Source organism: Natrix helvetica (genome assembly GCF_964273705.1).
Source record: "Natrix helvetica genome assembly, chromosome: 2".
Classification (NCBI taxonomy): Eukaryota; Metazoa; Chordata; class Lepidosauria; order Squamata; family Natricidae; genus Natrix; species Natrix helvetica.
In genome coordinates, this window is record NC_138552.1 from 205,781,245 (window position 1) to 205,804,337 (window position 23,093).

General features: G+C 39.7%; 1 protein-coding gene across 2 annotated transcripts in view; it reads left to right on the plus strand.

Annotated features, from left to right (window-relative positions):
- SASH1 (SAM and SH3 domain containing 1) overlaps positions 1-23,093 on the plus strand; it is a 161,493-nt gene that overhangs the window by 7,360 nt on the left and 131,040 nt on the right. The gene's annotated exons all lie outside the window — the stretch shown is intronic.

A 23,093-nucleotide genomic window follows, 5' to 3' on the forward strand; every position in this document is an offset into this window, starting at 1 on the left:
TGTGAAAAATGGGCCGTTTTGGGGAGGTCTGCAGAGTGCAAAAACTTTTATTTTAAATTTGCCTCTTTAAAATCTTGATGCGTCTTAAACTCCGAAAAATACGGTAAGTAATATAGTTAAGTGAATCTGGCTTCCCCATTGATTTTGGTTGCCAGAAGGTCACAAAAGGTGATCCCGGGCCACTTCAACTATCACGAATATGACTCAGTTTTGCTAAGTGTCTGAATTTAGATCACATGCCTACGGGGATGATGCAACAGTTGCAAATGTGAAAAACGGTCATAAGTCATTTTCTTTAGTGTAACTTTGAAGGTCACTAAATGAAACATTGTAACTCAAAGACTACCTTTATTCTTCTAGATATTGACTTGATTTCAGCGGGTGCAGTTATGTCTCTTTCTTAACAATCTTTCCCAAAGTTGAAAGTACTAGTTGGAAATCTAGTTGGAAGTATTTAGATATTTGTAGTTGTCATTTTAAACAACTTTCCCTGCTTTGCAAAAGTAAATTATCTTTATTTTGTAATGTTCAGATAGCTGCTTAGAGGAGGCAGTGGCTATTGAAAGTATTGTTGAATCATAGCTTGAGATGTTAGAGGACACAAATTCAACTGTGGGACTGTCTCCTAATTAATTACAAACCTAATTAGACACTTGTCCTTTTTATGCATTATTAACAACTTTGCAGTAAAAAAAGGTAACACTGAATCCATTGAAATTAATAGTGAAACACCCACATAAAGAGCACATTCAACTTTGTAGAAAGATGTTGTAGTTTATTCACTACTGTTTATTTTGACAATTGATCACAGTTGCCTACATTTTTGCAGGCTACTGTACACATTATAGGAATTGTAAGCGAGGCAGCATTTAGTTAATTGGAACTGCAAAGAAAATTAAATAATTAAGTATGTGCACAAATATATATATATACCTTTGATATATATGAACCTGAGACAGCATTATTGGTATAAATAAAATGGCGCATATATCTTTTCATAATTTTTAAGAAAAAGATTGACTTTTTTAAAATAATGAATTGATGTCAGAATCAACTTCTTTATGGATGTTAACGTAAGATCCTGGAAAATATTTGAATGGTGAAGTTTAAAAAAAAAACCAATAGCATGACCATATTCTCAGAAGAATTAATATTTGTATCAATTAAGCTACCATTTCTTTACCCTTGAATCCAAGACTGAATGCTTTGGAGTAAAAATAAAAGTCACAAACCTTACTAACCATTACTTTGGTGTACTTGAACAGTAAGTAAACAATAGGCCACAAGGGAAAGTAATTTGATTGGAAAGCTTTATGTTTGTGAACATTAAAGCTGCCAAGGCCAGAAACAAAAAACAAGAGACCAGATAGGAGTATTCTCAAAATATGATACAGGTGCCCCTCTTATCCAAGTCTGATAAAGGTCTAGCAAGAAGTTGGTAACCACATAAAAGTGGGAGTAAGAAACGGAGAGGCCAAACTTTGGGGCTGTTGCATTAGAGAAGGTTGGATTGCAAGATTCTTCCGTTACTGATAGTTGACATTATTTGAGCTACTTGTATCTGTTACAAAAACAAATTGTCTATCTACGCCTTTCCTTGATTTACCTGCTGCTAGCTCCCGAGTGCTGGTTGAGTTTGGGGTTTATTGTCTTATATCTTTCAATTAGATTGTAAGTGCAAAATCATCTTTTTTGTAATTAGTGTGTGGTTTTTAGTAGGGAAAATTAACATAAATATTTTGGCATCCAAAGGGTTGTGCTTGGCATTCTATACATACAGGTATAGAAGCTCCTTTTATTCCTAAGAGGTCATTCTTGAAGGCCAGGGATGAGGGGTCTGGATGGGTTTCACCTGTTTTTCCTTCACTTTAGAGCACGGGCGTCAAATTTATGTCGTCACATTGTGATCACATGACGTATCACAACTTTCCCCCCTTTGCTAAAACGGGGGTGGACGTGATGCATCTGGCTGGCCTGCGGGCAGCAAGTTTGACACCCCTACTTTAGAGCTTACAGCATTTGCACTTGTGTTTCTTAGTGTTGTATAAAGATTGCATCTACTTCTGTTCATCCAGTTTTACATTTAGATGCTTGGCTGATCGTCTAAGGCAGGGGTGTCCAAACTTGGGAACTTTAAGACTTGTGGACTTCAACTCCCAGAATTCCCCAGCCAGCCATGCTGGCTGGGGAATTCTGGGAGTTGAAGTCCACAAGTCTTAAAGATCCCAAGTTTGGACACCCCTGGTCTAAGGTGAACCTAACAAGGCTTTCAGGTACAGAAGGGAATGTTTGGTCAGTGAGCACCAAAAATACATTTTATAAAACAAACAAAATTATCTCCTGACATTATTAACTGTTGGCAACAGTTATGCAGATAAGGCATACACACAATGTAGCAAAACTTTGCTGCTTTCAGAGAAATAAATTGCCAACAGTTATTCTGTGGGTCTTGGCATATAGTCATGCCAACCACATGACTACAGAAGCATCTTCAGACAACATTGACTTCCTCTGCTAAGAAACAGAGATGAGCACTGCCCCAGAGCCAGACACATGTGGACGGGGGAATCCTTTGTCCTTTTTTTAATTATTGCTCAGAGGATAATTTATTTTTGTTTGTTTTAAAGAATGTATGTCGTATTGGTCAATGATCAAAATGAAATTTCAGTTCTGGTCAGCCTTGCAGGTGCTTGTATTATTGCCATGTAAACTTTTTTCATTTAAGTTTTCAAAAACTGAAGCTAAAAAGGAGAGAGAGGAGAGAGAAGCATTTTTATGACCTCCTCTGTAACACTTATTTTATGACCTCAAGGCTCTACTAATCTCTTTATAGAAGTAGGCAGCAGAATGAGGTAACTTTTGTACACAGAGGTTTCCTTTAGAGTCATCTTGCATAATAAAAATGCCTTCATCAAATACCTCTCTTGTCACTTAGGCTTAACAATCTCAATCTTTGATAATAGTCTGTTTTATGTTTTCCAATTGCCCCCTTCCCCCAAAAGCTGACTCTGGAATGGGCTATGTACTTAACTGCGTTTTTTTTTTAAAAAAGAACAAAATAGTTGCTTCAAATTGGTTCTAGTTTGGCTGTTAAAAAGAATCACTCTATGGAGAACATAGTTTTATGTATGGCTTAAAATATTTTTCACATATAAATGTTAGAAAAATAATCTGGTTGCTATAAATTTTATGGAAAAAATAAAATTCCAGGTATTAAAAAGTAACATGAAATATAAAGGTTTATTATTTGATAATTCTACAGAATGGTAAAATTCTGTCAGGGGATGGCCAAAAAATTAGCTTCTTTGTGCAACAGTACCAACAGAAAGCTAACACATTTGCAAAGGCGCGCAACTACTCTGCTTTTACTTGTGTAAACTGTTCTAGCATTATCCAGCAACACTGTTGAAACTTTACTAATTTCTCTTTCTTTTTTCTATGTTGATGATCTTACCTATGTAGAAACCTGCTGCCAGAATAATTAAGCTGCATTGCTACCCACTGTTATCACATCCAGCTATTTTCAATTTCTTTTGTACTGAACAGCTTGAAAGCAGAAAGTGCCACTTGAAATTAAGTTGATATCTGGTAGCAACAAATGTCTCCAAAAAAGCAGAATTACATAGTCTTTCTCTGCTAAGCTCTTTCCACTATATCTTCTTTCAACTCAATATATCAAGCACCAAATGCATTCAGATCCCCTTCGTTTTATTATGCTGCAGCCTAATTCTACAGTTATTGACATTCATTTTTTTACCAATAATCTACACTCAGTACCCAATAATGACAAAATGAAAACAGAATTTTAGAAATGTCTGCAAATTTATTAAAAAGAAAAAAAATCTGAGATGTTATATTGGCATAAATATCCAGACCCTTTGCAACTATACTTGAAATTTAGCTCAGATTATTGCTGTTAGGTTTCCACACCTTGATTGTAGTCCACCTTGGTAAATTAAACTGGACGTGATTTGAAAAGGCATTTTATTTTTAATTTTTTAATTTAATTTAATGCTTCTAGACCGCCCCCTCTCCCGAAAGGGACTCGGGGCGGTGTACAGTTCATACAAAATATATCAGATACAATAAAATTAAGTATGTACAATTGACAGTTGACATGGAGGAGGTAAGAATGACATTAAAAGAACTGTACAAAGCAGATTAAAATAAGTTCAAACCCCTAAAAACAAATACAGTGAATTAAAAAACCCCTAAAATAACCAGATATAGTGCGTTTGCCAGGAGGGACAGTTGAATTATGCCAGGCCTGCTAATCGGAACAGGTGGGTCTTCAGTTTTTGCCGGAAGGAGCGGAGGTCAGAAGTGGTTCTAATGTCGGGGGGGAGGTCATTCCAGAGGGTTGGGCCCATCACAGAGAAGGCCCTACTCCTCGGTGTCGCCCGCCGGCATTGTCCAGTGGATGGCACCAGGAGAAGTCCCTCCCTGTGTGAGCGTATTGGCCGCAGGGATGTATGTGGGAGGATGCGATCCCGCAAGTAACTAGGTCCCGTGCCATGGAGCGCTTTAAAGATGGTAATCAGCACCTTGAAACGCACCCGGAAAACCACAGGTAGCCAATGCAGCTCGCGCAGGAGAGGTGTTACGTGGGAGTACCTCGTACTCCCCATCACAGCCCGCGCGGCTGCATTCTGAACTAACTGCAGTCTCCGGGCGCGTCCCAAGGGCAGCCCCATGTAGAGAGCGTTGCAGTAATCCAGGCGGGACGTCACCAGCGCATGAGTGACCGTGCGTAGGGCATCCCGGTCCAGTAGGGGGCGCAATTGGCGCACCAGGCGAACCTGGTGGAACGCCCCCCTTGCCACGGCCGCCACATGGTCATCCATTGACAGCCGGGCATCAAGGAGGACGCCCAAATTGCGCGCCCGTTCCACAGGGGGCAACTGCTCGCCCCCTATGGCCAGCGATGGAATCAGCTGGCTGAATCGAGGTGCCGGTAGCCACAGCCACTCAGTCTTGGAGGGGTTGAGTTTAAGTCTGTTGTCCTCCATCCAGACCCCGACGGCCTCCAAACACCGGGACATTACTTCGACAGCCTCGTTGGGGTGGTTTGGAGTTGAAATATACAGCTGAGTATCATCAGCGTAGAGGTGATACTCAACCCCAAAACCACGGATGATCTCACCCAGCGGCTTTACATATGTGTTGAACAGGAGAGGCGAGAGGACCGACCCCTGTGGCACCCCACAAGTGAGTGGCCTCGGGGTCGACCTCTGTCCCCCTGTCAACACACATTGCCTCCGGTCGGAGAGGTAGGAGCCGAACCACCGCAAAACGGTACCTCCGACTCCCATCCCCTCCAACCGGCGCAATAGGATACCATGGTCGATGGTATCAAAAGCCGCCGAGAGGTCTAATAGGACCAGGATAGAGGAGCAACCTCTATCTCTGGCCCTCCAGAGATCATCAACCAACGCGACCAAGGCTGTCTCTGTGCTGTGCCCAGGTCGGAAGCCGGACTGGCGTGAGTCTAGATACTCGGATTCGTCAAGGTGTCGTGGAAACTGCTGGGCCACCACATTCTCAACAACCTTCGCTAGAAACGGAAGGTTGGAGACTGGACGATAGTTAGCTAGCTCCATTGGGTCGAGTGAGGGCCTCTTAAGTAAGGGCCTCACCACCGCCTCTTTCAAGGCGGTTGGTAAGGATCCCTCACCCAATGAGGCATTCACCAGGCCCAGAAGCCAGCCTCGTGTCACCTCCCAAGATGCCAGTACCAACCAGGAGGGACACGGGTCCATTAAACATGTGGTGGGTCGCAGCCGTCCACGCAACCTATCTAAATCCTCGGGGGCAACAGAATCAAACTCCTCCCAGGATGGTCTCACAAGACTCGCTGTTGGCGGCTCGTCTGGTCCACTGAGTGGGGCCCATCCGCTCCGGATCTGAGCGACTTTGTCCTGCAGATATTCCCCAAATTCCTCTGCTCTGCCCTGTAAAGGTGCCCCCCGCGTCCCCTGTGACAAGAGGGAGCGGGTCACCCTAAACAGGGCAGCAGGGCGGTTATCCGCGGACGCAATAAGGGTGGCACAATATCTACGTTTGGCCGCCCTTAATGCCACCAGGTAGGTCCGCAAGTAGGATCTTACCTGTGTTCGATCAGATTCGGAGCGTGAGGACCTCCACCTGCTCTCTAGACGTCTCCTGTGACGCTTCATCACCCTCAGCTCCTCGGTATACCAAGGAGCCCGGGTGGGTCGCTGCCGCAGGAGAGGTCGCAAAGGCGCAATCCGGTCCAAGGCCCCAGCCGCCGCCCTATTCCAGGCGGCCGCTAGGTCCTCCGACCGAGCGCGGGTCAGGGCTACAGGTAATGGCCCAAGCTCCGTCTGGAACCTATCCGGCTCCATCAGGCGCTTGGGGCGGTACCAGCGTGGACCGTCTGGTCCCGCCTCCTCGCGGTGGGGGGTAGCGCCAGGGAAGTTAAGCCGGAGACATGAGTGATCTGACCATGACAGGGGTGTAACAGTAAAATCCCCTCTACCCAGATCACTCGTCCACTGCTCAGATACAAAGACAAGGTCCAATGTGTGGCCTCCTTCGTGTGTGGGGCCCTGAATTAACTGGGTCAGGCCCATGGCTGTCATGGAAGCCATGAACTCCCGAGCTACCTCAGATGCTGCTCCCGTCGACGGCAGGTTGAAATCTCCCATGACCATGAGCCTGGGGATCTCAACCGCCGTCTCCGAGATCAGCTCGAGGAGCTCGGGCAGGGCTGCTGATGTATAGCGAGGAGCCAAGTATACAATCAGCAAACCCAACTGCCTCCGTGGGCCCCATTTCACACCAAGGGACTCACACCCGGATATCTGAGGAACAGTGAACTCCCTCGGCTCTAGACCTTCCCGTATAACTACCGCCACCCCACCACCCTTACCCAGGGCCCGAGGCTGATGGAATGCACGGAAACCTGGTGGGCACATTTCCACGAGGGGTAAACCACCCTCGTGGCCCAACCAGGTTTCCGTTATCCCTGCAAGGTCTAGCTCCCCCTCAGAGATCAACTCATTAATGAGGGGGGCCTTGTTGGTTACGGACCTTGCATTGCAAAGCATCAGCCGTAGGCCCGGGCTCTGTAGTTCCTGGCCACCTAGGTTGCGGGGGTTGGTGCAGACGACCGGGCATAGCCAACAACCACGGTCTCCCAACCGACCTTGTGATCTTCTCTTGTCCTCGCATCCCCCCCTCCCCGCGACCGTTGTAATCAAACAACCCTCTATTGGAATCTCTTGTTCCCTCTCCCCCCCCGCTCCGCTCACTTCCTTCCCGGACTCACCTGTCCGTCCAGCACTGGCACTGGCGCCTCTCCCGGCCTGGTTATCACACACCCCCTCCCTGGAACCCCTTAATAACAATAAAAAACTTTTGGATAAAAAGCCCCTCAGCCTCCGTTTCTTCCACCTCTCGGGGTTCACAAACCCGTCATCAAGGCAGGCCCTTGAGAGAGCCAAGGGCCATACCTGCGAGAGCGGGGCCTCCCGCAGGCGGAGCAGGTCTAGCCTTGAGTAAATTGATGAAGTATTAAAACCCAATTGGGTAAGGGTGCAGATGGTAAAAATTAATAGTTAATAGCCGGAGGCTGAGATGTTACTGGGGAGCTGGAGGGGAAAATGTTCCAAATATTTCCGGGACGTGAAGGTGAAGCAGGTGGAGATATCATAAAATGAGGTGACAGTCCAAGGTGGATTGAAAATAAATGTAGTACAGATGTGGGTTCCTTAGTAAATGAGGGGTGGCCTTCTAAGCCCAGCTGTTTTTGGTCTTAGTCTGGGCAGTCAGTTGGGCTCATCCATGGCCCTAACACGGGTCTTCAGTGACCTCTAAGGTTCCAGGTCATCCCCAACCATTATTTAGGTCTTCTTCTTTCTACTGGTTCCCCAACATCCTCACCTTGACCCCCCCATCCGGCGTCTCAGTTCTCAGTTCTCTTAACATTTGCAGCAATTTGGGAAAAGCTTCCAAAATTATCAGGATTCTCAAGACACCAGAGCAAGTTCCTAGGAGCATGGGGGCAGCCAGGATATGGCCAGCTGTTATGGGGGAGTCCCTGGCATACACCTCTCTATAGTACCCCACACAGCTGACGATGCATACTGTATCAGAAAAAAAGCCATGAGGTCACAAGAACTGCCCGCTGAGCCCAGAAACAGGATTATTGCAAGGCACAGATCTGGAAAAGGATACAATAAAATTTCTGCTGCACTGGAATGGAACACAGTGGCCTCCATAATTCTCAAATGGAAAAGGTTTGACACAGACAGAATTCTTCCAAGACGTGGTTGCCCACTCAAACTGACCAATCAGGGATGAGGGGCCTTGGTACAAGAAGTGACCAAGAACCTGATGGTCACTCTGACTCAGCTCCAGAGATCCTGTATAGAGATGGACAGAGTTCCAAAAGGACAACCATCACTGCAGCTCTCCACCAATCTGGGCTTTATGGCAGAGTGGCTAGACAGAAACCTTTCCTCAGTGCAAAACACATGAAAGCCTACTTGGAGTTGCAAAAAAGCACCTGAAGGACTCTCAGACTGTGAGCAGCAAGATTCTCTGTACTGATGAAACCAAGATTGAACAATTTGGCCTCAATTCTAAATGTTATGTGTGAAGGAAACAAGGCCCCACTCATCACCTGTCCAATATCATCTCAATAGTGAAGCATGGAGGTGGCAGCATTATGCTGTGAAGCTGTTTTTCATCAGCAGGGACTGGGAGACTGGTCAGGATTGTGGGAGAGCTGAATGGAGCAAAATAAAGGGATATCCTTAATGAAAACCTGTTCCACAGCACTCAGGACCTCAGACTGGGCTGAAGATTCATTTTCCAACATGGCAATAATCCTAAACACAGCCAAGACAATACAGCAGTGGCTTAGGGACAACTCTGTGAATGTCTAGAATGGCCCAGCCAGAGCCCTGATTTGAACCCTACTGAACATCTCTGAAGGGACCTGAAAATGGCTGTCCACTTATGGTCGCCATCCAACTTTACTGGTCCTGAGAGGATTTGTGTTTTCACTTTGCCATTACAGGATACTGAATGTAGATTAAGGAGGAAAAAATGAATTTCAACAAGTGTAGAATCAAGCTGCAGCATAGCAAAATTGACAGAAATGAAGGGGGTCTGAATATTTTCTGAATGCACTGTAGCTTTTATCAGTAATTATGTTTCATATTCAGTAGTATCCAGGTGAAACTCGAAAAATTAGAATATCGTGCAAAAGTTCATTTATTTCAGTAATGCAACTTAAAAGGTGAAACTAATATATGAGATAGACTCATTACATGCAAAGCAAGATAGTTCAAATCGTGATTTGTCATAATTGTGATGATTATGGCTTACAGCTCATGAAAACCCCAAATCCACAATCTCAGAAAATTAGAATATTACATGCAATCAATAAAACAAGGATTGTACATAGAACAATATCGGACCTCTGAAACGTATAAGCATGCATATGTAGTCAGTACTTGGCTGGGGCTCCTTTTGCAGCAATTATGCCTCAATGCGGTGTGGCATGGAAGCTATCAGCCTATGGCACTGCTGAGGTGTTATGGAAGACTAGGATGCTTCAATAGCAGCCTTCAGCTCTTCTGAATTGTTCAGTCTCATGTCTCTCATCTTTCTCTTGGCAATGCCCCATAGATTGTCTATGGGGTTCAGGTCAGGCAAGTTTGCTGGCCAATCAAGCACAGTAATCCCACGGTCATTGAGCCAGGTTTTGGTGCTTTTGGCAGTGTGGGCAGGTGCCAAGTCCTGCTGGAAAATGAAGTCAGCATCCCCATAAAGCTCATCTGCGGAAGGAAGCATGAAGTGCTCCAAAATCTCCTGGTAGACAGCTGTGTTGACCCTGGACTTAATGAAGCACAGTGGGCCAACACCAGCAGGTGACATGGCTCTCCAAATCAACACAGACTGTGGAAACTTCACACTGGACTTCAAGCATCTTGCAGTATGTGCCTCTCCATTCTTCCTCCATACTCTGGATCCTTGGTTTCCAAATGAGATGCAAAAGTTGCTCTCTTCAGAAAAGAGGACTTTGGACCACTGAACAACAGACCAGGTCTGTTTTTCTTTAGCCCAGGTAAGACTCTTCTGATGTTGTTTGTTGTTCAAGAGCGGCTTGACAAGAGGAATACGACATTTGAAGCCCATGTCCAGGATCCGTCTGTGTGTGGTAGCTCTTGATGCACTGAGTCCAGCCTCAGTCCACTCCTTGTAAAAGTCTCCAACACTTTTGAATGGCCTTTTCCTGACAATCCTCTCCAGGCTGCAGTCATCCCTGCTGCTTGTGCACCTTTTTCTTACACACTTTTCCCTTCCACATAACTTTCCATTAATGTGCTTTGATACAGCACTTTGGGAACATCCAACTTCTTTTGCAATTACCTTTTGAGGCTTTCCCTCCTTATGGAGGGTGTCAATGATGGTTTTCTGCACAAATGTCAGGTCAGCAGTCTTTTCCATGTTTGTGATTCCTACTGAATCAGACTGAGAGGCTCATGAACCCTTTGCAGGTGTTATGGCTTAATTAGCTGATTAGAGTGGGATACTTTGAGCCTAGAATATGGCACCTTTTCACAATATTCTAATTTTCTGAGATTGTGGATTTGGGATTTTCATGAGCTGTAAGCCATAATCATCACAATTATGACAAATCATGGCTTGAACTACCTTGCTTTGCATGTAATGAGTCTATCTCATATATTAGTTTCACCTTTTAAGTTGCATTACTGAAATAAATGAACTTTTCCACAATATTCTAATTTTTAGAGTTTCACCTGTATATCTCTGAATAGTAGGAGCTGATAATATCTTTATGCCATTTTCTTTATGCTTTTCTAGAAGTTACTTGGTGCTTGTGGCAATTGTAAATTACTATACAGTAAAGAGCAAAACATGACCGAAAGAGTGTACAATGATTATAGCTTTTTTTTTTACAATACAATACAATAGCAACATTGGAAGGGACCTTGGAGGTCTTCTAGTCCAGTGTTTTTCAACCTTGGCAACTTGAAGATGTCTGGACTTCAACTCCCAGAATTCCCCAGCCAGCGAATGCATTCGCTGGCTGGGGAATTCTGGGAGTTGAAGTCCAGACATCTTCAAGTTGCCAAGGTTGAAAAACACTGTTCTAGTCCAACCCCCTGCCTAGGCAGGAAACCCTATACCATTTCAGACAAATAGCTATCCAACATCTTAAAAACTTCCAGTGTTGGGGCATTCACAACTTCTGGAGGCAAGGCGTTCCACTGATTACTTGTTCTAACTGATTTAAAGACCAGTTGTCTTATGGAGAGCCATTTGAGATTGCCTGTATAAAAAGGAGTACTGGCTATTTAAGTCTCCTTCATTATGCCATCTTTCCTCATGTTTCCCTACCTGTTAATTCTGCTTGAATTGATTTACTTGTAAATATTTCCCAAATGAGCTGGGCAGTGGCCTAGAGGTGAAGTCGCTCACCTCCCACTTGGGAGGTTGAGCGTTCAATCCTAGGCAATGACAGATATTTCTCTATCAGAGTCCAAAGAGAAAATATCTGCTGGGAGCACAGCAGCCAGTAAATGCTCAGCTCCATCCAGTTGCCCCACCCAGAAGCAAAGGTTACAAGGATATAAAAAGTTTCCCCCTCCCCCCCCCAAGATCAGGACCTGTGATCTTTCCTAGCTCTATTACCATCCTCAAGTTCCTTTGCTTATTAATTTATATAGGAGTAGAAAGCTAGAAACATTATAGATGTGAAGCAAAACTTTTGTAATTTTCCAGTTTAAATCTAGAAAAAATCAATCTAAGAAATGTTGGGGGAAAGAAAGCAAAACCAATGTAGTACAATTGAGTACTAAGAATATTTTTAATTCTATTGTGTGCAGCATAGATTACTATGCATGGTGCGGATTGGATTTCTTAGCGTATGTAAACTTATTACTGTACAGACATGAAATGTATCATACGTTCATTCATAACTATATAACATTTATGAAATTTTAATTATACTCATATCTTAATTTAAATTAAAAATGCAAATATACTCAGAATTAATCATAGGTACTTTACACTACTGTTTCTCAATCTCAGTTCTGGGAGTTGAAGTCCTCACATCTTAAAGTTGCTGAGGTTGAAATAGACTAAAGACTAATCAGTTTAGAGACTGAAGTACTTGAGAGTTATTTCCTTGTAAGTAAAACAGGAAAAATGTTTATTCACACTAGTCAACTAATTTGATCTGGGCTAAAGTATAAATCTCAGAATTTATTTATTTTTTCCTTAGAAACAAGTTTGCGGGGTGGGGTAGGGTAAACCCAATCCCTGTAGTAAAACTGAAGTTAGATTCAGATCTTCAAACTTTAAAATATTTAATAAGAGTTTCAGCAAATAAGAGAGTATAGGGAAGGCCACTTATGAAAAAGAGTGTGCTTAACTAAAGAACAAAGAATAACGTTTGTTTCTTGTTGGAGAGATGGGATTTAGTATAACAGTGGAGTAAAGAGGACACAGCTGATTAATTTATTCATGCTAAAGAAAGGATACTAAGAATTGCATGTACAGTATGTGTGTGTGTATATATATACATATATGTATTTGTGTTACAACCCCTGGTATGCCTAAATATGGGAGGAAGGTCACTACTCCCTCTTTCTGTCCTTCGGCTTATCACAGAAGAACATGCAGGCAGAAAACCATATTTTTATTTTTAAAGTTGGCTTTTTTATATTTGTGTTGTATTTGTACTGATAAATAAATAAAGGGAGACTATATATATATATATATATATATATATATATATATATATATATATATATATATATATATATATATATATATATATATATATACACACACACACACACACATACATACATACATACATACATACATGGAAAAGGAGAAACGTGTGAAAAATTGTATGCATACAGCAGAAGGTGGAAAAGTATGGCTATACAATTATTAATTAAATTGTGGCAGATATTACTAAGGTTTGTGAAGAATAAAAATGTCTTTAGTGATGTAATGTATTTTATAAAGGTTGTAATAAACCTAATGTTCCACTGGACAAATATATCAATGCATTCTTGCAGACATCAGAACAAGCTCAATAGTTATATGTGATTGCTGTGCTTTCTGATAAAGGAATTGGAAATTCAAGATTTTCTTTAGTTCTCCTTGGACACGGGGTTTAATATTTCCTGAGAAGTCAGGAAATATAAAGTTGGTAAAAGGGGGCAAATATGTGAATATCAGAGAGAATTGTGGGACGAAGCATGGACATGCTTTAATAAAAGAATGGCTAGAAAGTATGTGGCTCTTGTAGCTGTCGAACGTGGTTAATATATCTTAATTAAGAGAAAGAGTGCTTAGTGATCCTAAAATGGATTGAGCAGTTTTTGTCCTTCTGAAGGCTCATCAATTCCTGAATAGGGTAAAGTCTATGAAATTTTTGAGGATGGGATCAAGAAGAAGAGACACACAAAAAAAGGAAATACAGTTTTGGATCTATCACTGCAGAAGGCATGGAGGTATGCCAGAAGACTGATGAAACAAAGATCAAAGCTTTACTTGTCAAAGAATAAACAGATATCAAAGATCCAGGCCAGCATCTAATCTTTATGACAAGGAGATAGAAAATGTGTCACTAAGTTATTTAAATCCTGTTCTTAAATCTAGATAGGATTAGTTCTAATATTTAGCAAAAAAAGAAGGGGATGCACATAGGTTGGGTACACATGTATGTTAGCTTGATTGGCTAAGATATGTTCAGAACTCACTTGCTCTGAGGCTTCAGGTCAGAGAGCAGAAAAATGCTTGCTTAGATCACGCTATCAGGAATGAGAAATGTTCACAAAAGAATGCAAAACAGTAAGACTTGAAGCTGGTAAAGTGATACTGCTTGACTTTCTTAACAAAGCTTGGCTGAAATTGTTTCTTGTTGTCTTTTAAGTGAGTTAAAAAGTAAGAAAAACTGGAAAACTCTGTGACTGTTTCAATCAAATCTCATGCATGTACCTCATCACAAACAATCACTGTTGGGAAGAAGAAGATCTGAGGAAGGTTACTGCAAGTCAGAGTGTTTCTGAGATTCATGTGCCTTAATTTAATTGTTTGTCTGAATACTCTAAAAACAACTAGGTGTAAGATTTTAACAAGCCAGAATGACAGAAATGGCTAATGAAAGGAAAGAATGATCTTTAAAAAATACATTTCAGATCCTCTCAATAATGAAAAAAAAAATCAAGAATGTCAAAAATATAATAAAACATATTTCACTTTGAACAAATTAGCTTTTAAACATTTGTACTGTAAAGCTAAATATTTTTAGTACAGTCAGGAGCATGAACAATATTTCCAGAATATCATGCTTGGTCCAGATGTGAGTTTATATCTATTTGGGTTAATTTCTTGGATTTGGAGTAGCTATCTTTCTTTTGCTCTGATAGGACTGTTGAATAAACTTGGATATTTGTTGTACGCTTTAATAGATTAAGCATTCTATTTTCATTGTAGGCATACAGTGGCCTTATAAATATCTCAAAACAAATGTTAAGAGTGGGTACCATTAGAAAACAGGACACTTGAATTTTGCTTTGCTACAAACCTTGAAAGATTAAGTATGCAGAACAATTCTAGGAGTCATATTTATATGAATGTACTCATAGTCCAGATTCCAAGCTCTTGAATATAGTTCAAAATGCTGGGTCTGAAATATCATCCCTTTGACATAAATGTAATTGTCCATGTCTGCATTCCAAAAATGAGCCCATATTTGAAATCCTTGCGTTTGTGATAATCTCTTCCGCAGATTGAAGAATTAGTTGCATAAATAAACAATACAGATGTAATTGTAATAAGCATAATAAAAGAATCCACAGTAGGTCCCTCAGCTGTGCTGCAAGTTTCTTTTTTGCCTGCCTTTGCAGTTTGAATGACAGATGTACATACCAGGGCACTAGATTACTGTTTCAGCTGTCAGCCTGACCCTTTTATTGAGGTTCAAAGCCGGCTTCCTGCTTTTACATTGACAATAAAAATCTTTTAACCATCTGCAGCCATCTTTCAGAGTATATTCAACTAGGATCACTATGAAATTGTACAGAACTATTTTAGAAAGGGTTTAGAGAAGAATATTAGCTAACACCAGAATCAGCTAACTTTTAAGAATAAAAGTAGTTTGCATTAAGCCCAATTGAATACTTCCAAAATAGGAATTTTTCTTTTAATTTATTTTAAAAAACCTTCTGTATTATCCTTGAATATCCTTATTTTCAGGCTGGTTGATATATAAGAAACAGAATACAATCAAAATATTAATAGCACTAATTACAGGCAGCATTATAATAAACCTTTTTTTAAAAGGCTGGTGAATCTTCTTGCAAGGTACTAAAAGTAAAAACAATTTCCCAGTTGCTACCTACTTTGCCACAGTGAAAAGAATGAACAGAAGATGCCATCAGCTTCTGACCAACCTGTGATTTCATTTTAAATCTATTTGCAACCCACTATAATTACATATATTCTTTGTAACTGATTGCACTAAGGAGTAGTGTGGTTTATTTGATTTCAGCCTAGTACTGTCTGAACATAACCATTGTGTCTTTTAAACCATGATGTATGGCTTCATATTATTCTGAATCAAGCCAAGTTCAACAACTCATACTTAAATCATGGATTAGTTTGATGCATAATTTAAGAACAGTGGACGTTTATGTATATTTTGCATATGGCCTCTGAATCAAATGGAGGTCTTTATAGTTGCACAGTGTGAAGTTGATCTATTTGATCTAAATATCTGTTTTATATTTTTGTGATGTTTCTTTTAAAAAACATCTTTAAAATTGAAGATGGGTATGTGCTTACAATACAGTCCAAAATATATGAATGCATATCTATTTACAGCTACCCATATACCTTATTCACATCCCCTTTGAAGACCTGTCCAGTGAGCAGTGGTCTCACTGCTTTCTCTTTTCACCCCATGTCTAGTGCCAGATACTGCTGGTGTTCTGCTGCCACTGGCTATGAGAAGTTAGCTTTCTATTATGGTCACAGACCAGAATAAAAATTAAAACATTAAAGTAAAAGAAAGCAGAACGGAACAATGGTGTATTACAATTAATGATGAGATCATTGATGGGTGTGCAAAGCCTGCCTAATTTTACAGACAGTACAGAGGTGGTATTCAACAGCTTCTGACCAGTTCTGGAGAACCGGTAGCGGAAAATTTGAGTAGTTCAGAGAAACGGTAAATACCACCTCTGGCTGGCCCCGCCCCAATCTATTCTCTGCATCCAGAATCCCAGCTGTTCGGGAGGGAATGGAAATTTTGCAGTAACTTTCCCTAGAGTGGGGAGGGAATGGAGATTTTACAGTATCCTTCCCCTGCCATGCCTACCCACCCACGCCCACCAAGCCATTCCACACTCAACAAGCCATGCCCACAGAACCAGTAGTAAAATTTTTTGAATCCCACCTCTGAAACAGTAGCTGTTATTAACAGAATAACAGAGTTGGAAGGGACCTTAGAGGTTTTCTAATTCAACCCCCTGCTGTATTTAGCCACGTTTAAAGAAACCGTATTATACTGATCCAATAGTAACAGCAGTATATAAAAGAAATCAGAATTTCCAAGATATTTTATAAGGTAAGAAATTATAAAACCAGTCGGTGAAATCTTCTAGAGGGTACAATGTTAAGGACATGAGCTGTTGTTTCAATGACCCCTTGTCAACATGCTATGGGAAAATCAGTTACTGATAGGTTTGCGAGAGGGCAGGCCTATTTATCAACAAACTAGATTGTTGAATTCCCTTTGCTATTTCCAGCAATATATTTATGGTCCATTGCAGATATGTACTTAGCAAAGTTTTCAAAAAGAGCTGCTCTGAAGATTGATGTTAAGCTGAGGGTGACCAATGGCATCCAACAGCCTTTTCAAACCCGGTACTTGCTACATGTATTGAGTATTTCCATTGGCTGCAGATGATGAAACTTTAATAGTCACACACATCTAGAGCAGTACCGATTTGTTCGTACTCACTCCCACGCACAATGCTTCTGAACATGCGCAGAAGCTTCTGTACATGCGCAGAAGTGTCCGGGAAGGTGGGCGGAGCCTCTCAACGCCGCCACTACCGGTTCAGCCAAACAGGCAGCAACCCACCTCTGATCTAGAGGTTTCTGAAAGTTGGAAGAGTGGAATAGAATTTGAGTAGGAAGATTGGGATAAAGACCGCCATGTTGCTGGTTTGGGTGATCAGGAAAGATACAGAGCTCTATCATCCGAGGGCTCATAAATGTATTTGTGTGCTTGTCTATCACTTTGTTGACCACAGCAATCCATTTAAAACTTTTAAGTGAGTTAGGGTCACTGTGTAGCATGTTTTTTAGAACCAGCCATTATAACATGGCTTTCAGTTGGCAAGTAGAGTGAGATGTTAAATTCTATTTATTTGAGGAAGCAGACTGTTTTGCTTCATCAAGGAATATTTTGGCACCAATGAGGCAATATGGACATAAACATAGCGCATCCAATAGTTTAAAGACTTGTAATACTGGCAAGAGATAAAGCTTTTGTTAACAGGCTGGTACCCGTAATTGATAAAAACATGAAGCTGTGTGAAGTCCCCAGTACTTAGAAGATGTACATCTATATAATATCTAAATGGGTATGCACAGTTTAAAGCCCACAGGAGTGTGATTGGACTTGGTTTAATTAAATGGACTTGAACATCCTGGTAACTATTACAGTTCAGAATAAAATAGTTATTGTGTGCCTGGCTGAGACAGTGAAAAGCTAATTCCCAGTACTATGGTGATTACATGTGGGGAGTTTCTTGATTCAAGTTAGTTTGTCTTGCTATGAAATGAATGGATGGATGAATAAAAGAATGAAAGAAAGAAAAACCAGATTACAAATGTATAAAAACTCTACAGTGTTCTTGAAATAAGACATAATGCAAGATAGTACAATTGATACTAACATAAGGCCCAGGCAGAAACATACAGTATTGCTTTTCTCTATTTGTACAGCTTCACATCCTCAATTCATCCACCATCTACCAAAACAGTGGGGTATTTGTTTGCCTGAAGGCCTTGCCTTTCATTTTGGGATTATATGTATAACCCCACGTACACCCATACACTATAGGCATAATTCATGATGTGGCATTTCTGCAAAGGCTTAGTTTGCAGACTATTTATAGTGTGATTTTATGCAAATTAAGTGTGCATTTGACTGTCATAAGAGCAATTATGCCAATGTGTGCTCACAAGCCTATATATACTTATGAATTGAACATTTGTGGGTAAATGAACATCTGTCAACTTTTTACTGTCAGAGCTGAAGAAGCTTCTTGGATGAGAAGCGAAACATCTTCAAAGAAAAACCAGAAAGACCAGTTGCCTCTTGAAAAAGGACCTTTGGGTTGGAGAAAATATCCAATGAAAATATTCATCTTCACTTGTAATAAAGCTGTGGCAAAAATCACTGCTCTGAGATTGGGTTCTTGTTGAACCTTGTTGGCCCATAAATTTTACATGTCTAATTATCTTCAAAATCCCTTGGAGGGCCAACTGAAGGTGGCATTTATTAGGGAAGAAGTCTTTAATTGGTTAATTTACCAATCATAACTAATATTTTGAATAATAATTCATGTGTTTGAGATGTTGGGCATATAAATGTAATAAATAAATAAAATACTAATTATATTAAAGTGTTCCTGTCTGGAAACCAGTAATATATTTTTGTATCATACTTAACTCCATTTCCCATAAATATACATATACGCCTATAGAATCTGACTAGAATTTGACTATTATTGTAAAGTTGCCAAAATGTTTATTGAATCACAGTATGAATAAATTGCTGTCGCAATGGGATCAAAGAAAAAAAAATGTAGAAAGAAGTAATTTCCATTCCTAGTCTGATAAGAGTTCTTTCAAACTTGGCTTATTTTAAAATGTTTGTAGCATAGTTTGTGCAGAGTGTATGAAAAAACAATGTCCCTTTGTGTAAGCATCTGCCAATTCATTTGCTATGTAATGAGAACATTCATGCTTCTCTAATTGCTACCATTTTGGCTTGTTTGTTATTTTTTAAGATAGCTTTTCTGACATTATTGACCAGGACTTTGAAAGTGACATTTGAAAGTCTTTGATGCGGTACACAACCAAGAATTAAAAGAAAAAAAAATGTGCTTCAGTGCTTATAGACATGGTTAAAATAATAAAATAATCACAGTATACCTAAAGCCATACTCAGTCTTGCTTAATATTATAGAGACAATTTTTCCATGTAGTTGAAGGCCAGGTTATTAGCAAAACCAGTGAACCTTGAAACTAGAAAAATAAAAATCAAGAGGTACACTGAAGTCATAAAATGAGATATCCTGTAAACATATGAGCATCCTGCACTTTCTGTAATTGGATTTTTTATTTTATGACTTTTTTGTTATTGTTATATGGAAGCTTCACCAAAGTCACATACCACAGAATGAATATGAAGTAAAATTTCAGCCGTAATGAAATGGCTAGTCCACTGGCTGCTTTGTCACGTCCTACAGCAAAGTAAGTAAAGCTTTTTACTTGAGAGTGCATGAGAGTTCAGGCATGGAGAAGCCATTGAATCAATATAAATGATACAAAATAAACTATAAAAGGAAGAGGAACATTTTTCCAACATTTAAACCAGGAAGGGCTGGGTGAAGAGGTTGCCTCGTGGCGAGATGGGTGGCAAACTAATTTAAGAAAACTTATTATTAAATTACCAGTAATTTAATTAATAAATAAATAAAATTCCTTAACAGTTGCAGTGATTCACTTAACTGTGACAAGAAATATAATAAAATGGAGCAAAACTTACTTAACAAATGTCTCGCTTAGCAACTGAAATTTTGGGCTCAATTGTGGCCAAACATCGAGGGCTACTTGTACTTCTTTTTGGTGATCAGAGGAAGTTAGAAAAGTGACAAAATTCTTCATCCTCAACCAGGATTCCTGTTTGCCCCTACTGCATGCACCCTTGAGCAGGAAATATCTAAGGGGCAAGAGATTGGGGAGAGGGTGGGAAAGTCTTATATTCTGAACATCAGATTACTTCAGAAAAATGATGGCAAGTTGGAGGGTTACAGGAATCATTGCCAAGTGAACCTGATTGCTTAGAAAGAACAAGTGAAAAGTGATTACTAAAAAAAGGCAGATGCTTTAAATAGGTAATTCTGTCCTTTGGTCATTTGGCAATCTCCCATGCCAGATGAAAAACTGCTTGAATTTTTAGACAGTCAGCAATATTGGCTAAAAAACCTGGTAGCAGTAATCCTGGCATGACCGGTAAGTGCCAAATTGGAGGAAAAGTAGACCATTATATACCTTTAAGTATATCAGTTATGTTGGACATTATGTTTCTGTTATGACCTGTGATCAAGGGAAAGTGTTTCTGATGATCAACTAATCTCTGCAGCTCTTTAGTAACATGAAGCTTGTGGAATAATTTTGCTGAAGCCAACAGCTATGTCCTTTGTCCTAGCCACGGCACCCAAATAAAATATGTTACATGTTGCATTACTGCATAGTTCTTCATGGCTGCCTCTTCTAATTACATTGAAGTTCTGTAGACAAACTGTTGATGCTTGCAACGGCTTTTCACACAGTAACTCTTATGTCTCAATTAGTAATAGAAATGCCTGTCTTTCTATATTTATCTAGAAATAGTCAGAGCTAAATACGTGAAATATTTCATATACTCAACAATGTCTTTATTTTCTGGGTAGTCTTTTGAAGGACAGGCTTTTTAAATCTACATTTTATTTTCTTTACCTGCTGAAATTTAGGAGGTTAGTGTTTTTATTCTCTTAGTCCAAGCAACAATTGAACTACTGAGGAAATGCTTATAATTAAATTTCCTACAGTGTTATTCATCAGATTGTTGGTAAATTAGAAGAACTGAATTCTGATTGCAAAGTCAGGTTACCACCATTCTGAAGTTCTGAAGTTAATTCTAGAGACACCTGTTAGAAAAGGAAACATCCAGTTCTATAGGCCATTGAGTATTTTTTTGATTGTGGCAAGATAGAAATATGTTTAATAAATAAAAGTCCCCAATAATAGTAGAGTGAGTATTTCTAGGTAGGCTTGGGGGGGGAAATAGAGGATTCTATTACCAATTAGAAAAGAAAAAAAATATCCTCCCCTATAATAGTGTGCAAGATTCAGAATAATGGGTTTAAATTACAGAATATAAATTTTTAAAAAAACTTCCAGAAAGTGAGTGCCATTGGGCAATAAAATTAATTAGCAAGGAATGTTGCAAACTGCACTTTAATAAATGTTTTCAAACAAAAGTCAGACAGATATTTGTCAGAAATAATATAATTTGGATTTCCACTCTGCACATAGGATTCAGTAGTGGGATTGACTTATCTTTGCTACCAGTTTGCAAATGTGAGCACACGCGCCACCTTCTGCACATATGAACTCCCTTCTGCGCATGACTAGAAGGCCGTGCATTACATTGGGGTGGGTGGGCGGAGCCTCCAGCAGCAGCCGCTACTGTTCATGTGAACTGGTAAAAACTGAAAACCACCTCTGATATGAGTGGACTTGGTGGCCTTATTATAGTCCTTTCTGTCCCCAATTCTGAATTCTGGAAAGTTTTTTGCAATCAGGAGAAATATTGTTGCATTTTACCCCTAATGTTTTTTATTTTATTTTATTTTATGCACTTGAAGGGATATCAACAGAGATATTTATATCCATGGAAGAGTAGTATTTTTCTCTTGTTTATTTTAGCTCAATTATCCAAAACCAGGTGTCTTCCAAGTCTGTTGAAAGAATCTTGTTACCATTCTGGATGTAGATTCTGTGTCTGAAATCTCAACACATCTAAAGCACACCAATTTCCTATAGGCTGCCATAGCTCAGCAAAACAATAACACTAGAATTATAAGTATTACTTCAGGCTGATGGTTACCAAAACATATAACGTAGGCAGACTTATCTTCACAAAACAGGAAAGTTAATCTTTGGATGAACATATGTCAGTGAACACTTCAAGGAGGAAATCTTAACAACATAAATTACCTGTCTTCTATTTTAAAAAAAGCTTTCTTATTTCATAAAGCCTTCCCTCTAATTTTACTTTCTTTGCCCCATACCTCTTTCTCCCACAAAAATTACCAGCTATCTTACAATATCAATATTATTTTTGATGTATGTATTGCTTGCTGCTCTCATTCTGTTAAACCTTATTTACTCCATACTAGAATGACAAAACTTTTATAAAACATTATCTGATTCAAAAGCCAGGCTGACTTTGGATGCTGACATAGTAAAAAAAAAGAAAGTTATGTAAATGAACTTAAAACTACAATATTTTGAGCAGAATACCTTTTTTACATAAGGCTTGCATCATTTATTTAATTCAAAGCATTTAACGAATAGTTATTCTATGTTATTATTAACATCAGTTAAAAATAATGCAGCATATTCATCATACTAATGTGCAATAACTAATAAATCTAGCATGGTAACCATTAGATTATTATAATTTGTGTTATTCATTTCATTCACATGAATCATGATGGATGTTTCTGATATTTACACATCATCAGACTTATTCTGTAGGAATTTCATACCAATTTATCATTTAGAGCATGTGTAATTATTTCACCAAAATTTCTGATATATATATATATACTCCACATAAATGGAGTATTCCAGTGCATGAGCCAATCTCATAAAAAATATTGGACAAGTATTGTCCTAAAATGTTATAGATAGTTTACTTTTAATAAATGTTCCATTCTCCCCCTCTTAAAATGTTAGGTTTTTTCTTTATGATTTATTTCCTCTCTGAAGCCAGAAAAAAACACGCTGTGAAAAAGTGTGTAGGAGCTGATAACTTAATGTTAAAGTTTCTTTTATTAGACAATAACTTACTTGGATCAAATGAAATATAACCTATTATTTCTGGAACAGGTCTTTCCCAGTGAAATAACATGAGTGGAATTGCAAGGCAGAGTCTGTTTGCAACCATTTTGAAATTAAGAATATGAATAATGGTAGAAACATATTATTTTGTGAATCCTGTT